The sequence below is a fragment of the Glycine soja genome, chromosome 16, assembly GCF_004193775.1.
Source record: "Glycine soja cultivar W05 chromosome 16, ASM419377v2, whole genome shotgun sequence".
In the NCBI taxonomy this organism is placed as follows: Eukaryota; Viridiplantae; Streptophyta; class Magnoliopsida; order Fabales; family Fabaceae; genus Glycine; species Glycine soja.
Genome location: NC_041017.1, coordinates 24748321 through 24762006, shown reverse-complemented (window position 1 = coordinate 24762006; position 13686 = coordinate 24748321). Strand labels below are relative to the sequence as shown.

Here is a 13686-nt window from a genome sequence, read left to right as displayed (position 1 = left end):
TTTGGAAGTGACGTCATCCAAAACTCTGTAACCTGTATCAAGCGATCCGCTCCTAGTAAGGATCACATCATCTGGTATCAGAGCTTTGGCTCTTATTACAAGTTCTATCCTATCCAATTTTTATTTTTATTCCTTTGTAATTTGTGTCTCAGTTTCGTGTTTGCATCTTGTGTCGTTTTTGTTTGCGTCTTGTTTCATTCTTGTTTGCATTCTTGTTTGTGTCCTTGTTTGCATTCTTGTTTGCGTCTTGGTTACATTCTTGTTCTTGTTCAAATTCTATTTCAAGTCTGTTTGAATTCTGTTTCAATTTTGGTTGAGGACAATTTGGCTTGCTAGAAAATTTAGGGGGTTTAGGAGGCCATTGAATTCCTCATATTTGTTTGTTTGACTATTGAACGAATTGCCTAATTGCCTATTGAATTTGGACCAGTGAAATTGATTGAGTGAAGAACAATCTATTATCCTAGACAAATTTTGAAAAGGAAAGCAAAAAAAAAAAAAAAAAAAACTGCAGAAAGTTTGAAAAAAAATGTGGGTGTTTGAATCTTTGAACACGAATTTGAGGCAGTTATAGGCATTTTTTTGGCAAAAATCGCATACCAAATCCCCTTTACATGGATTCTCCTCTAAATTTTGAGCGTTTTGACATATAGTGGGCCTTAAACGGACAATCGTAGCAAAAGTTATGACCATTTGAAGTTTACATGTCATCTTCGTTAATTTTGTTCTCTTCTTCTCTGTAATTAAGTAGTTTCTTTGTTTCTTCTATCTGTCATTGAGTCTGTTAGTTTGTTATTCAATCTGTTAGTTTGTTACTGAGTTTGTTAGTTTGTTATTCAATTTGTTAGTTTGTTATCCCAGTTTGTTATCCAATCTGTAGTTTGTTATCGTAGTTTGTTAGCCAATCTGTTAGTTTGTTATCCAATCTATTAGTATGTTATCCAATCTACTATTCCATAATTAAGTTGTCTTTCCATTCTATTTCCTTTGTGCGTCCAATTTGATTCATCCGAGAACTTAAGAGGGAGTGAGTGGTAAAAGGCAAGAGTGAAAAAAAACATCACAAAAAAAAGCTTATATTGAAAGCATCAAACACGAGTGAACTACCATCAAAGAGAGAAACACGTGAGTAGAGTGTGGTGAGATTTTGTAACCTTTGTTTAAATTACTGCAGAATTTTTTGTTCCTTAATTATGGTAGGAACTAGTGACGGTGGTGGTAAATATCATCAACTCGACGGATCTCAGCGATTGTTACTAGATGTGATGACTGCACAAATGCAACGTTTGTTGAACCGTAACAATGAAGAGCTCTATGGATGAATAGAAGGACTAGAGCGCCAAATGAATCAGAATGCTGGGAGACCTTATGGTGGGAACAAAAGGGTCAATGATGGACCCAACCGGATGGAGGGGCAGAACAGAATTAACGGAGTAAAACTCAATGTACCCCCTTTCAAAGGAAGGAGTGACCCAAACGCCTACCTTGACTGGGAGATGAAGATTCAACATGTATTCTCCTGCAATGATTATACTGAAGAACAGAAGGTGAAGTTAGCAGCAACTAAACTCTCAAACTATGCCCTTGTTTGGTGGAATAAAAATCAAAGAGAGATAATGAGAGAGGAAGGGTGGGAGATAGATACATGGACTGAGATGAGAAGGGTTATGCGAAAGAGGTATGTTCCAACTAGCCACAGCAGAATCATGTGACAGAAACTCCAGAGGCTGTCCCAGGGAAGTTTGACTGTGGAGGAGTACTAAAAGGAGATGGAGATGGCACTAGTGAGGGCCAACATTGAAGAGGAAACTGGGGACACAATGGCTTATTTTCTGAGTGGCCTAAATCTTGACATTAGAGATGTTGTTGAATTATAGGAGTACATGGAATTATATGACTTGCTGCATAAGGCAGTCCGGGTTGAACAACAACTAAAGAGGAAAGTTACAGCAAGAAGGAACTCATCCAACCATTTCAACTAGAACTTGACCAATAGATCCAAGAACGAGGGAGGAAACTCGTCCAATCCCCATGGAAAGTCAGCAGTTTCCAGTGTTGAAAACAGACATAATTTTGCCTCATCATCTAACACTGGTACGAAAAACATAAAATGCTTCAAATGCTTAGGTAGAGGACATATTGCTTCTGAGTGTCTAACCAAGAGGACCATGATCATGAAGGCAGATGGAAAAATCACCAGTGAATCTGAAATCAGTGAAGAAGAAGACATGAAAAAAGAGCTTGAGGAGGAAGCTATGCAAGGTGATATGCTAATGGTGAGAATGCTTTTGGGAAGTTAGATGCAGCCACTGAATGACACCCAAAGAGAAAATATTTTCCACACCAAATGTACAATTAATGGTTAGCTTTCTCCTTTAATTATTGATGGAGGAAGTTGTACCAATGTTGCAAGTTCCAGGTTAGTGTCCAAACTGAATTTGGATACTCAACCCCATCCTAGGTCATAAAGACTTCAGTGGCTTAGTGAAGATGAAGAGGTAAAGGTGACTCAGCAGGTTGAGGTGTGTCTCACCATTGGAAGATACCATGCTAGGGTGTTGTGTGATATGGTTCCAATGGAGGTGACTCATATACTGTTGAGAAGACCATGACAGTATGACACCAAAGTAGTGTATGATGGCTTCACCAACAAGATTTCTTTCCAACACCATGATCGGAATATTATTCTTAAACCTTTATCCCCTAGAGAAGTGTGTGATGACCAAATCAAAATGAGAGAAAAGAGAGAACAAGAGAAAGAAAAGAGTGAGGCACCAAAGAAGAATAGGAAAAAGAAGAGTGATACACATGAGAGAAAGAGTGATACATATGAGAGAAAATTTAAATCTCTCTCTACAAATATCTTTTTCACGATCCAATCGAACAATTTGAATTATCACGTGTATATAACCTGCTGTCCAAAAATCATCCCAATCCAACGGTGAACAAATCCACAGTTGGAATCTGAAAAACGCTCTTTGGTGGGTATGCGAAAATCACCATGATTTTTCCTCTCCTTTCTCTCTCAATGATTCGTAACTGTTTTTCCCTTTCAAATGAGTCACTCTCTCTCTCTCTGTGTGTCTATCTCTCTAATCTGACCCATCTTCATTTAAATAAGTGAAACAAAATGGGCCTTCTCATATGGGTCTTTACTCCATATAGGAAGAAAGCTCAAAAAACCCAACAGGAAGGACATGAATAAGTTGAAGTATGACTCTGTCCTTAGGCATCGAGTTTGAAATTTTCATGGGACTCATGTTGATCCCATGGGTTGGAATGTCCTTAGAAGACTGGATAATCGTGATCTGCCACCAACATTTCTCATAAATTAAAATTATGGACAAACTCCGCTTTATTCTTATCCACACATTTTTTTCCATTGATTTTGTGTACATATGCAGATTGTCTTTTTTGCATTAACTCCATTTATATTTTCCAGTTTTGCCTAGAATGTTTCTCTCGACGATATGATATCATGGTATGCATTATATTTTAGTAGAATGATTCTGAAGAGTTAGTTTTAACTTTTAATAGATATGTTTACATTATGTATATGATTTGATCAACTGGTATGTGTGACTCTCTTGGGAGGAAAAAGAAGAAAACAAATAATAAACATCAAAAGAGAAATAAGCCATGCCTAGTTCAAACTCTCAGACAAAACATGAATGTTTTACCAGAATAGGATAACGCTATAATCATACAACAGCATATCTTCGTTGAGACAGAATAAGGAATGAACTTTCTTAAGAGCTTTACATTTGGTGATATTACTTAGAAATTGGAATCCTTTGTATAACACCAAGAGTGATTGATTTCGACTAAAATTCCATCTAACCAAGGCAGTTTGAGCCTAAGGCTATTTTAGGTTGATTAATCATTAAAGTGAGATGCATTGTCTTAAACATAGCTTGTTAGGAGAAAGATAATCCTCAGCTAGAATTTCGGTTAAATCTTATTAAAATTAGTAAAAGGGTCTTCTCCCGTTGGCACTACAAACAAATCCATAAGTTATATAACAGTATAGCACAAACTTTGATTTTGTCACATTTGTCACTAATAATTGCAATGAGACCATTTACGTATATTTGAAAAGCACAGGACAAAAAGGGTATCCATTTGTGTTGGCAGTTGAGATTTTTCGGCTGTCATATTAAAATATTTAATTTCTCTGCAGTTTTCTTGTTTGCTTGTAAGTTTGGTTGAAGTTTGGCTTGTGTAAAAAAAAAAGCTAGTTGTAAGTGTGGGCTAATGATGTCTACTTTTAGCTTAGTCATAATTTGCTGATGTGTGCAAAATCTGAAATACATCAAACTAGTTTTGCTCCTCTCTTCTTCTTCGTACGATTAAATTTGTTTGTTCTGTTCTACAGTATTTCTTTATTTTTCCATCCAATACCTTTATGTCCTGTTTTTCTAATAGATATGGTTCTTTTTGTTTGTTTATGCTTTATGTTAACCATATCTTGTTTACTCATTAATGCAGGTGGTTTATGCCCGTTAACATTGGATGTACCTTCTTAATTGGAGGGATTCTGGGATGGATACTTGTAAATGTACTAAAACCAAACTTGAAAGTGCAAGGGCTTATTATTGCTTCATGTTCAACAGGTACCATAGCATCAAAGTTGTGGTACGGTTGGCAATAGTAAAATTTGGAAGGAATGGAAAGGCAGAAGGTGTGAAAATTGACAATGTACTTGGACATGGATGCATGATTTGTTACATTAGTAAATTTCAATTTCTGTTCTCTCCCAATCCTTCCATTTTTCACTCCTACCAAACATTCTAAATTGTCTCACAAACCCTTTAATATAAAAGCCTCTCTATTTATAAATGTAATAAAAAATGTCTCTCATTTCAAGGGTGCCTCTTTGATCAAGAAACATGGGTGATCTTCCTGTTGTAATTATCCCTGCAATCTGTGATCAGAAAGGAGGTCCATTTGGTGCACCTGATGATTGCCGCATCAGGGCTCTCTCTTATTCCTTTTGCTCTTTGGCGGTTATGCATTCATTTTTACCCTTGATTTGCTTTCACCATCTCAACATGTATATGATATTATCATCTTTTATTAATTGTAGCTTGGTGGTGCTTCATCTGGACCTATTCTTACCAACTAATGCGAAACACATACTATAGATACAAGGCATTTGAGGCTGCTGAGATCTTAAAGATTCCCAACAAAAACCTTGATGCTAATGCCGAAACTCGCCTTCTCAAGCAAAATGAGGGTTACGCTGTAGACACTGAAAATCAGATTGCAAGACTCCGAGCAGTAGTAATATATTATTGATTTGTTGTCTTGGCAGAAAATGAAAATACTAGCATGAAACATCTTATTAAAACAAAGAGTGAGAATGTTGAGAGTGAAAGTGGTTTTATATCCTTGACCAAATGACAATAAGTGAAATCGGAAATTCAAAATCTTTCTATCCATTTTTTTGTGTGCTTTGTCATTTTTCTCAAACTCAAATAAGTATAGTATATATCAGACATCCTAAAAAATTTGCTGATTTATAAAATGTATCCGAATCTCCAGCTTGTAGACCAAGGCCCTTATATTGTAATGAAGAATATGGAAAGGTCGTTTTGTCACAGAATGATGGAAACTCTAGGCCAAATCCTGGCAGAACCAATGTCACCCCCAACAATTGCTACGGTGTGGTCCTTTCTTTCCTTTTTCTTTTCTTTTAAATTTGTTCCTTTGTCTTTAGTTTTCTCTCTCTCTACTTTTGTTTAATTTGTGTGACCGTGACTTCAATGATCCTGAGAAATTTTACCCGCTTCCATGATCAGTTTTTAGGTTTCCTCTATGGTGGAGTTAAATGGATAAGGAACCTAATAATAGGGCATGATGCTCCACTGAAAGTGATCCAAGACTCAATTCAATTGTTAGGGTATGCGCCTTTTTCTCATAAAGCCAATAGCTCAATATTCTACCGTGTTTGGTTCTTTTATGTTAATGTTAGGCTAAAGGGACAACCAGAAAAAAGCAAAAAGGGTGGCATGAATGAAAATATTAAGATGGATGTGTAGTACACATCAAAGAACAGGATCCAGAATTGTATGGGAGAAAATATTGATGTGATAATAACTAAGGAAAATAAATATAAAAAAACCACTTAATGGTATTTCGACATTATAACGAAGACCACTAAAAGCATCAATTTTTATCCTTATAAGAAAAAGGGTAGAAACACCACCAATGACATTGGAGAAAATTAAATAATATAAATAAAATAAATTTTAAAAAAATTAATGAAATAACATTTAAAAAAAAATCCTGGTGGGAAGTCGGGTAACTAAAAGAAAAGTGTAGTACGAGAATTAAATTGAGAAATATAATAGATTGGAAATTATTAAGAGAGAGATAGTGTAGATTGGAAAAAAAAACCTAGAAAAGAAAGTAGGATTTGCACAAAAAATAATGATAAAGGCACTAAACAAAATGGTTAAAAGTTGTATAGACAAATGTAAAGACAATCTGGTTTGAATTTGATTTATTTTGCTCAATTTAAAATACTAGGCCATATTTAAAACATTGTAAAGATAAACAGGCAGCATACAAGTCTCCTTCAAAAAGCACTTGGATTCGTATTTATTGGCAACAAATTCTTCGGTACCATTCAGCAATACTCTTAAACATTAGGAGATATAAGATGAGCTGTATGGTTGATGAGTTTTATGGTTAAAGGAGAAAGTGAAAGAAAAAATGTTTAGAGTTTGATGTTCTCCGTTGACAAACTTAACATTCTAATAAACTAATTAACATTTGTCATAAAAGAAGAAATGCTCTTAAACATAATGGTTTCAACTTTCAAGAGTACAAAAGGCTTTTTTTTCAGGGTAACATAATTTTAGCCCTTCCATATATAAGGACCAGCCTGTCTAGTGTAACCCTTAAGTAGATCAAGCCTCAACATTATTGAAATAATCATAATAATAAAGCAAAGTATTGTATGAAAATTTCAACCTAAGCAAATGCAGAGACTTGCCTGTAATAAAACGAAACCAAATAACAGAAAGTTGGCAAAATGTAAAATAGCAAAATGATCAAACCAGCTTAGCTTTATTGATGGAGAGAAGTTATTTATACAATGATGAAAACATAAGCATGGGAAAAGCAGTTGAGCAGTAACAGAAAATGGTTGAGCAATAACAGAAAATGGTTACAATGAAAAGCTGGATTAGTTACAATATTAGTTACAATGAATAACGCTAAGAGCCCCCCTCAAGCTGGGAATGGATATTCAACATTCCCAGCTTGGAAACCAAAAGCTGAAACATAGTCGGAGGTAAAGGTTTAGTAAAAATGTCAGCCAGCTGCATCGAAGATGAGATAGGAAGAAGCTTAAGGAGACCACTTTGAACTTTTTCACGAACAATATGGCAATCTAAGTCAATGTGTTTAGTACGCTCGTGAAAAACTTGGTTAAAGGCGATCTGGATAGCGGATTGATTGTCACAGTAAAGATTGGTGGGTTGAACATACGAAACACGTAAATCTTGAAGGAGATATGTAAGCCATTGGAGCTCGCAAGTAGTGGAGGCCAAGGCTTGATACTCAGCTTCAGAGGAGCTGCGAGACAGAGTGGGCTGTTTCTTTAAGCGCCAAGAAATAATGGAATTGTCGAGATAGACGGAGAAGCCGATGATGGAACGTCGAGTGTCATGACAACCGGCCCAATCAGAATCACTGAATGCTTTGAGCTGGAGAGAACCAGTGGCGGAGAAGAAAATGCCAGAACCTAGAGTACCCTTAAGGTAACGAAGAACACGAGAGGCAGCTTGAGAGTGAGCAGTAGTTGGATGAGCCATGTATTGGCTCAATTGCTGAACAACATGAGCTATGTCGGGGTGTGTGTTCATGAGGTAAATAAGGCGACCAACCAGACGACGATAAGAAGAGGAAGCTTCAGCGGATAATGGATCACCCATTGTGGCCTGTAATCGAGTAGAATAGTCCATAGGAGTGGTGGTAGGGCAAGAACCAAGCATACCCGAATCTGAGAGAATATCCAGAGCGTACTTTCGTTGACACAAGTGAATACCATGATGTGATCGAGAAACTTCAAGACCAAGGAAGAACTTCAAAGTACCAAGATCTTTGATTTTGAAAGCTTGATCCAGAAGGGTGGTGATGCAGTGAATAGCTTCGATGTCATTCCTTGTCAAGACAATGTCGTCAACATAAACAAGAAGAGCAGTAGTGGAATTACCATTGAAGCTTAAGAAGAGAGAATGATTAGCGGAGGCTTGTTGGAAGCCATGAGAAAGAAGAAATGAGGAGAGATGAGTGAACCATTGGCGGCTAGCTTGTTTGAGGCCGTATAAGGAACGTTGCAGGCGACATACCTGGTGAGGATTATCAACCAAGAGACCTGGAGGAAGTTGCATGTATACCTCTTCATTAAGCTCGTTGTGGAGAAAAGCATTGTTGACATCGAGTTGGCGCAAATGCCAACCATGAAGAGCTGCTAAGGCTAACAGGAAACGAACAATGGTGAGTTTTGCTACGGGAGAGAACGTGTCCAGAAAATCTAGGCCTTCCATTTGAGTATATCCCTTGGCCACAAGGCGAGCTTTGTAACGTTCGACTGAACCATTGGCGTTGTACTTGATCTTGTACACCCAGCGACACCCGATGGCAGTTTTATGAGGCGGTAGAGTGGTTAGAGTCCAAGTGTTGTTCGTTTGAAGAGCATGTAACTCAGCCTGCATTGCTTTAAGCCAACAATCATGACGAGAAGCTTCAACATAGGATGTGGGTTCAGTAGAAATAGAAATAGACATAATAAAATGAAGATAAGATGGAGAAAGTCGAGAATAAGAAAGAACTGGATGAAGTGGATACCGAATGGAGGTCGAGGTGGCAACAATTGTGGAAGTGAGAAATCGGTGGTAATCTTGAAGATAGGTAGGAGGATGTTTGTCTTTGGTCGAGCAACGCAAGGTCATGGGTGGTATGGATGGTCTATCATCAATGTGGTTAGTGGGTAATGGCGAGGAAGAAACCGAGGTAGGCAATGGTTCGAAAATGGTGTGATCATGGGTGAAGGGTGTAGGAGAGATAGAAGATGGTGAGTTTTGTGTTTCGTGGAGTGAAGGAAAATGATCTTCATAGAAAACAACATGACGTGAGGCGGTGACATTGTGGGTATGTAAATCATAGACTAGGAAACCTTTGGTATGGGGTTTGAAGCTAAGAAAAATGCATGGGTGAGCTCGTGGGTCAAGTTTGTGTCTATGGGCTTTAAGCGTGCTGATGTAACACAAACATTCAAACACTCAGAGATTAGAAATATCACATGAATTGCCATAAAGCTTTTCATAAGGTGATATATTTTGCAAAAAAGGAGTGGGGATGCAGTTTATTAAATATGCAACATGAATTAAAGCAAAACACCAAAAGCTATGAGGAAGATTAGCCTGAAAAAGGAGAGCTCGAGTTACATTTAAAAGGTGTTGGTGTTTGCGTTCAACAATGCCATTTTGTTTAGGAGTTTTGACACAAGATGTTTGATGAATAATTCCTTTAAGTGCGTAAAAATCATGCATGGAAAACTCAAAACCATTGTCAGTTCGTATAGTTTTAATTTTGCCGCTAAACTGAGTTTCAACATATGCAGTAAAATCTATAATGTTTTTACGTGCTTAAGCTTTTGTATGCATGAGAAAAATCCAAGTAAATCGAGAATGATCATCTACTATGGTGAGAAAATAGCGATGACCATGCATAGAAAGCTTTAAACATGGCCCCCATATGTCTATGCGTAAAAGATCAAAACAGCATGATGCATAGGAATTGCTAGAGGGAAAGGGTAACTTTTTATGCTTTGCATAATGGCATGTATTACATACAAAGTTTTTATTGTGTTTCAAGAAAGGATAAGATGACTGCATGTGTTGTAAGCGTTCAAAAGAAAGATGCCCCATGCGGAAATGCCAAAGATCGATAGGGGTGATGATACATTGTGGGTGAGTGATGGCAGTTTGAACAGTGGGTGTTGTTATATGATTTGGAGTAAGGTGATAAAGCCCGTTTCTCACTTCAACTGTACCAATCCTCGCTTGAGTGTTCGTATCTTGTAATATGCATGAAGTGGAAAAGAAAATAAGTTTACAATTGGTAGAAGAAACAAGCTTGGATATGGAAATGAGATTAAAGGTAAACGAAGGAATGTAAAGGACATCTGACAAAATTATGGAGGCTGAAAGACATATGTCGCCTGAATGGGTAGTAGGGACATAGTGACCATTTGGTAGCTTGACCATAATGGGAGGATTCAGTTGGTTATAGGAATGAAAGTGAGTTAACGAAGCCGATACATGATCAGTTGCTCCGGAGTCCAATATCCAAGAAGTGAGTGTGTGTGTGTGATTTACAGAAGGTAAGAATTTACCCGTGATTGAAGCTGGGTCGATAGAACACGAGGAGACAGAAGCTATTTGTTTGACATTAGATGAAGTGGAAGCTGAGTTCCCATGGGATGGTTGTTGGATTAAAGCAAGCAATGCCTTGTATTGCTCGGGTGAAAAATGAACTTCTTGAGACTCGTGGTGCTGCGTTTGATCATCAATGACTTTGCTATCCACTGTCACTAAGTTGTTTGCAGTGTTTCTTGTGTTGGAAAACCTGTATCTGGGGGAAAGCCATGCTTCCTATAGCATACATCAATGGTGTGTCTGATTTTCCCACAATGAGTGCATGTCCTTCCATTCTTGATGCTGGTCGTTTTGCTTCTCCCTTCATAATTGGAAGGAACACCGTGCTTCTTGTAACACACGTTCTCAGTGTGTCCAGTTCTTCCACAGAAATCGCAAGTTGATTTTACAGCGTTGATCATGCTTCCCTTAGGTTCAGGACTGATACTTGCCATAAGATTGTTTCCAAAAAGCTGTCATTCTTGTTGTGCTACGTATGAAAAAATCTTTGATATCGTAGGCAATGGATCCATGAGCAAGACATGTGATCGGACATTGTTGTATTGTTCGTTCAAACCGCGAAGAAACTGTATCGCTCGATCTTTGAGTTTTCTTTGCGCAATGATAGTAAAAGCTGAACATGTACATCACAGAGTACAAGAGCAAGTAGGATTTGGCCTGAAATTCTCCAATTCATCCCATACAATGTGCAATTTAGTGAAATATTCGGTAATGGAAAGATCACCTTGCTTCATCAAAGCTGCCTCTTGCTAAAGATCGGAGATTCGAAGAAGATCGCCTTGTGAATATCGCAATTTCAGATCACGCCATATTTCTTCTGCTTTGTCCATCCATAAAATACTCTGTCTAATGGAAGTGGATACCAAATGCATGATCCAGGATACAACCATGTTGTTGCAGCGACGCCATGCACCATGCGTTCGATCTGTTTTTGGTGGTTCAGGCACACTTCCTTTGATGAAATCCACCTTGTTTTTGGCACTCAAAGTTGTCATCATCGATCTGCTCCATGAATGGTAGTTGGAAGAATCTAGAACCGGAGAAACAAGAGCTACCGCTGGGTTCTCGCTCGGATGAAGGTAAAGACAACTATCCATGCTAGGTGTTTGTTCTACTTTCTCTCTCATGGTTGAACTGAAAATCGAAAAGAAGATGGAAGAAGATGGAAATATCGAGTGTGCAACAGAGCTCTTCAAAGGAAGAGCTCTGATACCATAATAAAACGAAACCAAATAACAGAAAGTTGGCAAAATGTAAAACAGCAAAATGATCAAACCAGCTTAGCTTTATTGATGGAGAGAAGTTATTTATACAATGATGAAAACATAAGCGCGGGAAAAGCAGTTGAGCAGTAACAGAAAATGGTTGAGCAATAATAGAAAATGGTTACAATGAAAAGCTGGATTAGTTACAATATTAGTTACAATGAATAGCGCTAAGACCTTAAGAGCCAGTGATCATACAGGAAGCACTCATAAATGTTTTGTGCAAAATGTTCTTTCATTGAGCAATGCACTCAGGAAGGGTGCAGGGGTTGAATGGTATCGAAAATGAACACTCCACAAGTTGTGGCTCCAAGACCAAAATAGCTACTAGCACTATCACGACCAACATCACACCCAACTTCTTAGGCAAATTTTCTGCCATGAAAAACGACTTGCTTCCCCTCCAGAACTTGGAAAGTTTTTTCTCTCTTAAAATTGATTTAAATTTTGGTCAATTGAGGTGTGGAGGTAGCAATTGGTTCATCCATATTTGTAGACGTGATGACAATAAAGCTTAGCTATTAATTGCATTAAGGATGCGCACATACGCATGAACTTTTAGAAAACCAAAAAAGGAAAAGTTGTTTGTTACATCCATTGGTTTTAAGACATTGCGTTCTTGGATGCGCCTTTTCCATTTTTTGATAAAACAGTTTTTTGAAGTTCTTTTCTTATATTTTTAAAAGTGCACAAAAGATTGTTTAATTGAGAAAAATCGCATTCCAACGATCAATAAATTTAAAATAATAGCAATAATTTTTTTGGCTAAATTATAATTTCACTTTTTCTATAATTTTGAATCTATGATTTTGGTCTCCGAAGGATCATTTTTAGTTTATTATTTTCCTATTCTTTTTAGTTTATTTGATATTTCTTTTACCCTTATTTTCTCACATTAATTCAGTTTCGGTCTTAGGCAAATAATTGAACTTAATTGATAATTGTTACTTATTTTTGGACTTTATGCTTACTTGACCTATCTGTCTTGTGTAGGATCTACAGGACGCTATAAAAATTCAAATGGGGCATATGAGTAGTCCCTCAAAAGCTAAGAAAAAGAGCTACAATTTTGTTAGAGATAAGCTTGAATCAATTAAGCCATTTTGAGATTTATTTTGGGTTTGAAAGTCAATGCCTCTGCACTTGAATTTTGGGTCTTTGCATTTTGTAATTAACTTAATTAGAGAGATTAGGTGGGCCTAATCAAGGCCCACCCATTACTTCTGAATAGTTAGAGTATATATTAGTCTACTTAGTTTATTTTTAGAGGGAGTTAGTCATTTTTTAACAAACACGTTTTTAGAAACTTCTAGTCCAAGTTTGAGATCAAACTTTTCCTCTCTTTTTTTTTTTTCTCACTTGTTCTTCATATGTCTTCATTTCTTCAACTCTGGTCTTCTCTTTTCTTTTTCAATCCTCCTTGTTCTTCCATTGGTGGTGATCATAGAAGGCTAAACAACTAATCAATCCAAAGATCCAGTTCAAACAATGATGAATTTGAGTTTTGATTAACAATTTCGAATTCTGTTTTGAATGTTCATCCTCTTCTACAAATCTTAGTTACAAATTAATTGAATAATACTTTAATTTGATTTGTGATCTCAATCTAATTAGGGATTAGTTTGATTGAATGACCTCTAATTAGATTGACAGAACCTTCATAACAGGATCACCGTCTTTAGAAAACTGTGATAATTTGAATTGCTTGGATTTGGTGAATTGGATTTCCTTAAATCTGTTTCATAATCCTATTAATTTTGTGGTTTTGATTTTGAATTTTAATTGTCTACAAACTGCTAGATGAAATCTCTTCCTTTGATTTAAAGTGAATTGAAGTTGGAACCTAATTGGATTGTGTCTGAGTTGACTTAGGTTATTCCTATATTACAAATTGTTGAAATCCTAGTTTGTTTTGAGACGATTTGGCATCGTTATTAGTCTCCATATTTGTAAATCGAGACAGTTAGTTT

The 13686-nt window shown here is 36.9% G+C and overlaps 1 pseudogene; it reads left to right on the top strand.

Moving 5' to 3' along the window:
* Positions 1-2168: 2168 nt before the first annotated feature.
* On the top strand, positions 2169-6041 carry LOC114389878 (annotated as a pseudogene).
* Positions 6042-13686: the final 7645 nt, after the last annotated feature.